This window comes from Neophocaena asiaeorientalis, unplaced genomic scaffold (genome assembly GCF_003031525.2).
Source record: "Neophocaena asiaeorientalis asiaeorientalis breed wild unplaced genomic scaffold, Neophocaena_asiaeorientalis_V1.1 scaffold136, whole genome shotgun sequence".
Lineage (NCBI taxonomy): Eukaryota > Metazoa > Chordata > Mammalia > Artiodactyla > Phocoenidae > Neophocaena > Neophocaena asiaeorientalis.
Genome location: NW_020185333.1, coordinates 6,696,065 through 6,706,283, shown reverse-complemented (window position 1 = coordinate 6,706,283; position 10,219 = coordinate 6,696,065). Strand labels below are relative to the sequence as shown.

The 10,219-nt window shown below is 40.3% G+C and overlaps 1 non-coding gene across 1 annotated transcript; it reads left to right on the top strand.

The window, feature by feature from the left end:
- The first annotated feature begins 7,692 nt into the window (after positions 1-7,692).
- Positions 7,693-7,765, top strand: TRNAK-CUU (transfer RNA lysine (anticodon CUU)). The gene has a single exon. It is a non-coding gene; the product is annotated as a tRNA-Lys (tRNA).
- The last annotated feature ends 2,454 nt before the right edge of the window (positions 7,766-10,219 follow it).

Here is a 10,219-nt window from a genome sequence, read left to right as displayed (position 1 = left end):
GGTCTTGCATTTATTATGAGCTGAATAAACATCTGCCAAGTTGAATTTAATCTTTCCAAGATGAATGTTTATAGGAATGGTGAGATAACAGTGACAGGTACTCTGTATACAGTCTATGGGTTTAGCATTAATAAAGGCAATATATTCTTGTCTTACTAACAAAAACAAAAATGGAATACAAATGTATTATTAGTATGGTAACCGGCTTCCCCAGAGAAGTCCAAACTGAATGGGATTATTGATAATTATGACTGACACTGGCTCACCTAAGACATTTGAACACTAGGGTATTCTTTTCTCATAGGCTTTAGGTAGTAAGGAAATCTCTTATAAAGTCCTTCTGAGGATTACACACAGGAGATTCTAGCAGAACGAAAGTAAATGCAAAGAATCCAGCATCTGGAATCTTCCACCTCGTGAGGCAGAGCTCACCTCCCATTCTAGAAGCTGAAATTGAAAGAAACTCTCCACCTACCGTTCCCTTGCAGTCAGGGCTCAGGATGTGGGCTCTGCTAATCAGATGCTCTGGCCCCATTTTGAATGGGAACCCAGTGGGTTGGAGAAAGAACTCTACAGAATTAACTCCGGCAAGTCTGTGGGCAGAAGCAACAGGACATCCAGCCTCCAGAAGCTGCAGTGGTCAGAGTTCCAATTGTAGCTTCTGACTTGTGTGTCTGCATTATTAACAGTTTATACTCTATAGTTTATGCTCATTGCTGGGAGCAGCAGTGCCCTCATGGGACTAATTCTGTGGTGTGATCTTGGGTAGTGTTCAAGGATGCTTACTCTTTTAATCTGGAACAAAAAACTTAACTGATATGTCACCATTTTATAAAAACAAGCTGCGAATAGATAAAACACAAAGAATTCTTGAGGAATAAAGTTAAGTTGGGGCATACTGTTTACTCCAGAGGAAAATAGGATAACTATGATGATCTGGGGCTCAAAGTCTGTGATACAAAAACAGAGAGAGTTTGTTAGTGGTGCAAGAGTGTCATTCCCCCAGTAACGGTAAAATAAGGGCTCTGCATAAGACCTGCATAACACCTGCACAGGTGTTCATAGAAGTAAGTATTTGTGCTGCCAACCTGGATAGTGGTCTCACATTAGGTCAATTGCAATGGATCTGTGGACTACAGCAAGAGTCAATTTCAAAAATTTTACTGTTCTGGGTAATATGAATTCTTTCATCTTCTTAAATTAAAATTTATTTATTAAATTAAATTAATTTATTTATTAATTTAGTAAATTAAATAAACATTAAAATAAGCATCTCAGGGAAATGTAGTTGTTGCTTCCCCAGCATTCATTCTCTCTGTCTCCTTTCTAATGCGATCCAGAGCTTCCCAGCTTTGCAGATTGGTTGGAATTGATCTCACAGGAGCTCTAGGGATGGGCCATAGTCATGGTGGTCGGGTAGGATGATGATTCAAGCTGTGTCAAAGGGACAGAAAGGAGATGCTTGATGGAGGAGCACCTGGAGAAGAAAATTATTCTCTCTCTCATGACTGTTACCAAAAGATGCTCCCTTCTTCCACTGGTTGTGAATGGGAAGCAGTTACAGCTCCAGCTGGTACTTGTGGCATGGTGCTGTCATGAAGAGTGACAGCTTTCGGGCAATTCTGCCACTTGGGAAGGCAGAGTAGAGAGAAATAAAGTGAGCCCTGTGGTGTCATTAAACAACCAGGCCAAGCTTTTCCCAAGAGGCCATTCAAGCCCTTTGGTAAGCAGCATGGAGTTGCCAGTGACCAAGAGTTATTGGGGGTAATGCCGGTGAGAGACAAAAGTGGAGGAAGCATATTGGACAGTGACGCCTGTGAAAGCAAAGGGAGAGAACTCAGGATCGGGCAGGGGGAGCCCAGACTGTGAGGCAGATTTTATAAAGTATTGGCCAACCTAACAGGGAGATTTAGAGCAAAACTTGCTTATTGGGGGAGTCTCACATTGGGCAGAAACGCCCAGGCCCTGCTAATCCTACTACGCTTACTGACCAGAGCTGTCCAGAAAGAGTGTGGTTCCAGCTCAAGACTGTAGGGAACCCCATTGCTCAGCAGCTGGTGGCTGTCAGTTTCCTGCACTCCTGACAGGTGACAGTTCATTCTGTTTGGAAGGAAGATCCACGTGGTGTAATTCCTCTAGCTCTGGACTTCTTAAGTTACTTGAACAACTAAATCCCTTTCTTCTTATTGTTGTTATTGCTGTTATTATTATTATTAAAACAATTTGACTTCAGTTCTTTTCTGTTAATTGTAACTAAAGGAATTCCAACTACTATGTGAAGTAATAGTTTTAGATTGGAAAAGATCGTCAGTTCACTTCAACACACATTTAAGGAGCAATGTACTTTATATTCTCTCTTACCTTCAAAAACAAACAAGTAAATGAATAAACTCAGTATATATCACACAACTGATATGTAGTTGGTAGATAATAATTAGTAGCTACTATGATTGATATCCATTACAGTTATATAGCTCGTCAGTGTTTAATAACGGTAATTGAGTTTTTGGTGCCCAAAGCTGCTTTTTTGGGCATAGAAGATCATATTTATAGTTCCTTATGTTTGTGCTAATATTCAATTTATAAAAGGTATAAATTTTATACCTTAGTTTTTATAAGCCTTTATTTATTTATTTATTTTTTTGCGGTACGTGGGCCTCTCACCGTTGTGGCCTCTCCAGTTGCGGAGCACAGGCTCCTGACGCGCAGGCTCAGCGGCCATGGCTCACGGGCCCAGCCGCTCCACAGTATGTGGGATCCTCCTGGACCGGGGCACGAACCCGTGTCCCCTGCATTGGCAGGCGGACTCTCAACCACTGCACCACCAGGAAAGCCCTATAATCCTTTATTTTTAACTCACAAATCTTTTTACTATGCTTACAAATGATATTGTGTTATGATTTTAAACACTTTATTTATTATTTAATTATTGCTCACTTAGCCTATAAATTTGATGGATTAAATCCTTTAAATGGTAACACTATTTAGAAACTTTAGTAACTAAATTTTTTTAGACATTTCACACTATCATTGCCAATTTGATAAACTGATTCCCTCAAATATTTCAAACACCTGATAAGGCAAACTTACAAATTTAACATGCAAGATATTTGTAATTACAAAACTCTTGTAAATTTAGTAAATCAGATTTACAAGTTTAATAAATCAGATTCTCTTATCCATTTCAAACATCTTAAAACAGATAAAGTGGGACTTCCCTGGTGGTGCAGTGGTTGGGAGTCCGCCTGCCAATGCAGGGGACACGGGTTTGAGCCCTGGTCCGGGAGGATCCCACATGCTGTGGAGCAACTGAGCCCGTGCGCCACAGCTGCTGAGCCTTTGCTCTAGAGCCCGCATGCCTGGGGCCTGTGCTCTGCAGCAACAGAGGCCACCGCAATGAGAAGCCTGTGCACAGCAGTGAGGGGTAGCCCCCGCTCGCCACAACTGGAGGGGGTCCGCGCGCAGCAGCGAAGACCCAACGCAGCCAAAAATAATAAATAAATAAATTTATATTAAAAAAAAACAGATAAAGCATATACAAAGCAGCATAATAACAGTAGACAGCTTACACAAAAAGATGAACTCTATTTGAATTTATACTTTCCAGGAGTTGGGCACTCAGTCACCCAACCAAAGGGATCACCATCAAGAGCCTGCTGTGTGTGACAGAGAAAGACAAATACTGTATGATCTCATGTAAATGTGGGATCTTACAAAATAAAAAAAGCCAAATTTACAGAAACAGAATAGAAGGGTGGTTGCCAGGGGTTGGGGGGTGGGAGAAATGGGGGAAGATGCTGACCAATGGGTAGAAGCCTTCAGTTATAATATGAATAAGTTCTGGGATCTAATGTACAGTATGATGACTATGATTAATGTGCCGTATTGTATACTCAAAGTTGGCTAAAAGAATAGATCTTAAGCGTATACACACATACACACACACACACACACACACACACACACACACACAAAGGTCACTGTGTGAGGTTATGGATGTGTTAGTTAATCTGACTGTGGTAATCTTTCCACAAAGTTTATGCATACCAAATCATCACATTGTATACTCTAAATATATATTTATATTTTTATAAATATAAATATTTATATTTTATTTGTCAATTGTAAAGCTGGAAAAAAAGAGAGAGACTATTGTGCTTGCTGGTTAAAGTGTTAGGACCACAAGAAGGGTACTAGTCCAGGTCCAGGTAAGGAATGTGGCCTGGAACCAGCACCCAGGATGGTGCTACCTGAGCCACATCTTCTGAGTCCCTTCTTACAATCTGGTTTGAGCGGCTTTATCCCTGGCAGACTCCAAGCTTGCAATTTTCAACTGGGATAAAATTTAGTTTCATAGTCCAATGTATCGTGTATGTCTTCCGTGTGCCTTTTGAGTTTCATCTTGACCCCAGTTTTCAAATTTTTCTTATTTGATTTCCATAGACAGAATTCTGAATTCCTTAGCTAAATTGCAACTTACCTCTTTGTTGTCTGATTAGACATAAATTCGGCACCCTCTTTATATTTTACATTTTTTGCCTCACCTATCTTTCTTTCAAAGTAATTTATTGACAAACAAAAGATCTCTGTTCTAAAGAGTTACCTTTCTGTTACAGACAGCTAAGACATCTACATAAATCACCCATAAAAAAGGCAAAAATAAGACTGCTGTAAAGCATTATAAGCAAATGTTTATGAGATCTCTGTGGCTTACAGAATTCTCAAATGGCCCCCGTGAACGTTGCCCTCAGTCCTACTCATGTTATTATGTTACATTACATGACAAAAAAAGATTTTCCAGATGTAATTAAGGTTACCAATCATTTGACCACAGATAGGGAGGTTATCCAGATGGACCAACCTCATCATAGGACCCCTTTAAAAACAACGAGTTTTCTCTGGCTGGTGGCAGAAAGGGAGTCAGGGAGATTGGAAGCCTGAGAAGGGATGAATGTGAAGGAAGCTGCTGTTGGGATGGAGGAAGCATCAGAGCAAGGACCTGAGAATGGCCTCTAGGAGCTGAGCATGGTCCCTAAGTGACAGCCACCAAGGAAGTGGGGACCTCAGCCCTACAACCACAAGGAACTAAATTCTGCCAACAATCTGAATGAAGAGAGGCTCCATATAAGAGATCAGTTGGACTGACACCTGGATTTCAGCCCTGTGAGAACCTAAGCAGAGCACTCAGTTGAGCCTGCCCAGACTCTGACCCACAGAACTGGAAGCTAATAAGTGGATGATGCTTTACGTCCTTCTCTTCCTGGTAATTTGTTATGCTGTCATAAAAACTAATACAATGACAGAGGTAAAAGTTCTACTCAAGGCCAAAGACTTAATTTTTTAAACTTTTAATATATATATGTGTATATGGAGGCATCTTTAATGTAAGGAGGTCTTAGGATATAAGATTGAGTATTTTGAGGGCTTTTCTGGTGGAAGTAGGCAGTGAGACCGGAAGGCTCTATTTTGTTGACTTAGGGAGGGTTTGGGAATGTGGTGAAATGGTTCATTTGGAGAAAGTTCAAAGGCCCACAGAGTTTTCATCTATTGGCCTTGCCAGAAATGTCTATGCCATTTTCTTTTTGGCATAAAGCATTAAAATGAAATGTCTTCTACGCTGGATAACACACTTTGCCATTTATCAGTGAGAAACATTTTAGCTTATATTGTTTATCCAGTTGGCAAGACCTTGCAAGTCTCTGGAGAATGGAGCTCAGGGCAGAAAACTACTGGTCCAGGTGGGGTCCACAGAGAGAGGCCCTGAACCACGCGGTGGGAGGGGGCACACAGCGCGGGGAAGGAAAGTGATGGAGGGGGTTGAGCATGGGTGACTGCGCCGGTATTTTGTCCAGAGCTTCTCTGTGCGGGAAGAAACACGGTGGCAAATGCTGTCTGCCTTTTATTCCCCTCACGTACAAAGAAATGGAAAGAAAGTTCTAAAACAACCACTTTTATGTTGTGTGTACTTTCTCCCCCTTATCCTTTCTGAGAACTAGTAATGTCCTGGTCCTACAACGTCTTTAATTCATAGCGCACTTTAACTTTTTCAAAGCACAGCCTGTACAAAGATCTTTCATTTCCTGACTGGACATAAGGATGAAGTTTATAGTCTTTTTATTGCTACTATTTTGACATTTTTATATACTTTTCCCCTCATAGCATAGAACACGTCTCCCCTCATAATTGCTTTTATATACTACTTGACTTAAAGATTGTTTCAAACCTTCTTGCTCCTAAATCATTTTTATTTTTAGGCAGTCAGAACAAGGAATAGGTGTTTTTTTTTATAAAGTACCAGAGTGTTCAAGCTGAAGGTATTATTTTTTACTCTTGTCTTGTGTTCGTCCACCTAAAATGATACCAACGGTTTCTAAAGAAATGAGATAAAAGATATTTTGAGTTTTTATCTTTTTTAAGCTCAATCGTTATTATATGTATAAATACATTTAAATAAATATATATATATTTAAATATATATTAAGCCTTCTAGATTAGCTTAGCAGATAATATAATTTTGAGGTACTTTCCTGACATCTTTTTGCATTAGTTGATTTTTTTAAAACCAGGATTTAGACTGGACAGTATGTCTAATGACCTCATCACTGGTATTTTTATAAGTGATAATAGCAATTAACATCTGTGAAATGTACTTAGTGCACCAAGAGTTTTATAGAATCTATAACATGGCAAATTTCTACTCACACTTTTATTCAAGAACATATTATTGTAGATTCTATCTTTTTTTTTTTTTTTTTTCGGTACGCGGGCCTCTCACTGTTGTGGCCTCTCCCGTTGCGGAGCACAGGCTCCGGACGCGCAGGCTCAGCGGCCATGGCCCACGGGCCCAGCCGCTCCGCGGCATGTGGGATCCTCCCGGACCGGGACACGAACCCGTGTCCCTTGCATCGGCAGGCGGACTCTCAACCACTGCGCCACCAGGGAAGCCCTATATCCTATCATTTTAAATGGTGAGAAGATAACTCAATTTTGAAAAATATCTTATTCCCAACTTTTTACCTTATTCATCCACTAAGGTTTTATTTCATAATTTTTAAAATTAAAGGTTCCATCAATTTTTATTTTAACACAGTTTTTGTTATAAAAAGCCTATATCAGAGTAATGATTATAAACTTAAGCTTTTCATAACAGGAATTAAGTCCCTCAACAAGCACTAGATATTCAAAGTGTTGGTACCTCCTTATAGAGACATAATTTCTCAGGTCCATATCTCCTGGCCTCAAGGGCTCAACTTGTGAAAAGATGAAAGGTATGTAAAAAATAATATTTTGACCATGTATTTATTATATTGTCAGTGATTATGTATACACCTTTTTTTTTTTTACAAATGCCTGTATTGAAAGACAATATATAAAGAGTTTCATGAATGGAACAAACAAGTTCTCTTAGAATGTAGGAGAAAGAGGATTTGGATGAAGAGGAAAGAGCAGAGTTATTGCCATAAGACAAGTCATGGTGCTTATCCTGACTCTGATCCTTATTAAAGAGACCTTGGACATATTATTACTTAACATTTCTAGACTTCAGTTTCCTCATCTGTAATAATAATGGTAATAATAATAGTAACTATTATTACTCATGGGGAAGTTAAGATTTAAAGCTCCTGATATATTTTATTTTTTCTTAATTTGTTGTCTGTAATGTCTCCAAAATAAAAATTAATACTTGGGAATTCCCTGGTTGTCCAGTGGTTAGGACTCTGCACTCTTACTGCCGAGGGCCTGGGTTCAATCCCTGGTCAGGGAACTAACATCCCACAAGCAGCGTGGTGTGGCCAAAAAAAAAAAAGTTATACTAAGTTTTCTAATAAAAAGATTCTTGGGCCAAAACATGTGTAGTGCTCTGCTTGGGTTGCCATAACTTAATACCATAGACTGGATGGCTTAAGCAAAAATTTATTTCTTGTAGTTCTGGAGGCTGGAAGTCTGAGATCAGGGTGCCAGAATGGTTGGTATCTGGTGAGGGCTCTCTTCCTGGCTTATAAAAGGCCGCCTCCTCTCTGTGTCCTTACACTGTGGAGAATAAAACCAAGTTCCCTGGTGTCTCTTCTTATAAGGGCACTAATCCCATGGGACCAAGGTTCCACACTCACAACCTCATCTAACCCTGATTACCCCCCTAAGGCCCCCATCTTCAAATACTATCACATTGGCAGTTAAGGATTAAGCATATAAATTTGGGGGGGGGGACACAAACATCCAGTCCCTAACAACAGGTTTTTATCCACATATCAAGTAAGGTGGACAACATGACTAGAGAGAGAGTAGCACATGAGGGGGCTTTCCCGAAGGAAACTTTGATGAGACTTATTGATTAGCCATGGGTACATTGATATCTTATAAGCCAAGAATTAAAACACATATATTTCAGTTAAGAATGACTTGGGCTACAAACAACAGATAACCCATCTGATGATATTTTAATCAGTGAAGACATCTGATTATTTTCCATATCAGTGAGTTTGAGGTAGGCAGTTCTAGGTTTGATCTGCTGACTTAGTGACACCACCGGACACTCAGGTTCTTTCCATCCTTTCCCGTAACCATCCTCTGCAGAATCACTTTTATCCTCAAGATCACATAATTGCCACCACATTCTGGGCATAATGTTCTAACAGCAGCATTTGAAGCAAGAAGGAATGGGCAGAAAGCAAAAACCTTTTGCATATTTTATACTGCTGGCAATAAAGGCTTTTCCAGAAACCCATTTTTGGCTCATTAGCTAGATCTGGATCACATGCTTACTTACCCTTAGCTGAAAGAGAATCTGGGAAAGCAAATAATCTCACTTCTTCAGCCTTTATCATGGAAGATGTGTGAGGGAAAATGGGGCTGAGAATAACTGTTGCATTAATGAAATAATAATGTTACCTACTAAGAGGTTCTGGTCACCAAATGTATAGAGGATTTCCCCCCCACTAAGCAGTTCTCTGTGACACTAGCTGGGTGTCCTACAATTCAACTCAATTCTCACACTATCTCCCTAGAGATAGCATCAGACCCCACAGGTTAAGGATTCAGTCCTACAAGACTATCCCCACCCCACTTCAGAGCCAACTGCATGTAGTAGGTCCCCTGTCAGACTTCTGTCCTACTTTGACTACAAAGGACGGTCGCACCACCCTTTCCTTGGGTTTGATTAATTTGCTAGAATAGCTCACAGAACTCAGGGAAACATTTACTTATGCTTACCAGTTTATTAAATGATGCAATAAAAGATACAGATGAACTGCCTGATGGGAAGATACATAGGGCGAGGTATATGGGAAGGGGCACAGAGCTTCCGTGCCCTCTCTGGGAGCACCACTCTCCAGGAAGTTCCACCTGTTCACCAACCTGGAAGCTCTCTGAAGCCCCTTACTTTTGAAATTTTATGGAGGCTTCATCACGCAGGCATGACCAATCATAAACTCTATTTTCAGTCCTTCTCCTTTCTCGAGAGAATGAGGGGCAGGGCTGAAGATTCCAAGCTTCTAATCATGGCTTGGTATTTCCAGTGACCAGTCCACATCCACTAGCTCACTCATCTCATTAGAGTAAAAGCACCCCTATCACCCAGGTAATCACAAGGGTTTCAGGAGCTCTGTGCCAGGAAATGAGGGCAGAGACCAACATATATATTTTCTATGATCTCAGGCCCACTACATGAGAACAGGACAGAAATTGAGATGATTTTGGAAACTATTGGACATATGACCTACCGCTTCAGACATGGGGGCTAAAGTAGAGGATTTTTTGATGCCTAAAGTTTTGGACATTTTGGTAGCAGCACCTATGGAAATCATAATGTTGCTGGGAGAGTTGAACCCAAACTTTACATACTGTTTTGTCTTGCAGGCCTGTTCTAAGGCTAGTGAGACGGTGATATCTTTCATGTGGTCGAGAACCAGGGCTGGAGAGCTTATTCTAGTCTGCAGTCCTCTCCCACTTCCTCACCTTTACAGACCTGCTCAACAGATATCCCTGTATGTTCATAATTACTCCCTACAAGAAATTCTGGAATCTTCTCTTGGAAAATTAACCCAGTGAGGAACAAGATGACAGTTATGTATTAAATTATATGGCATCTCAAAAGATCTCAGAACAGCATTTTTATTCATTTTCTGACTACCTCTGCATAAGAAACATGATTGTAGAAATCTCTTTCACTAAACATAAGGAGAAAAAAAAATCTCACTCTCAGAGCTATAATACTGGGTGG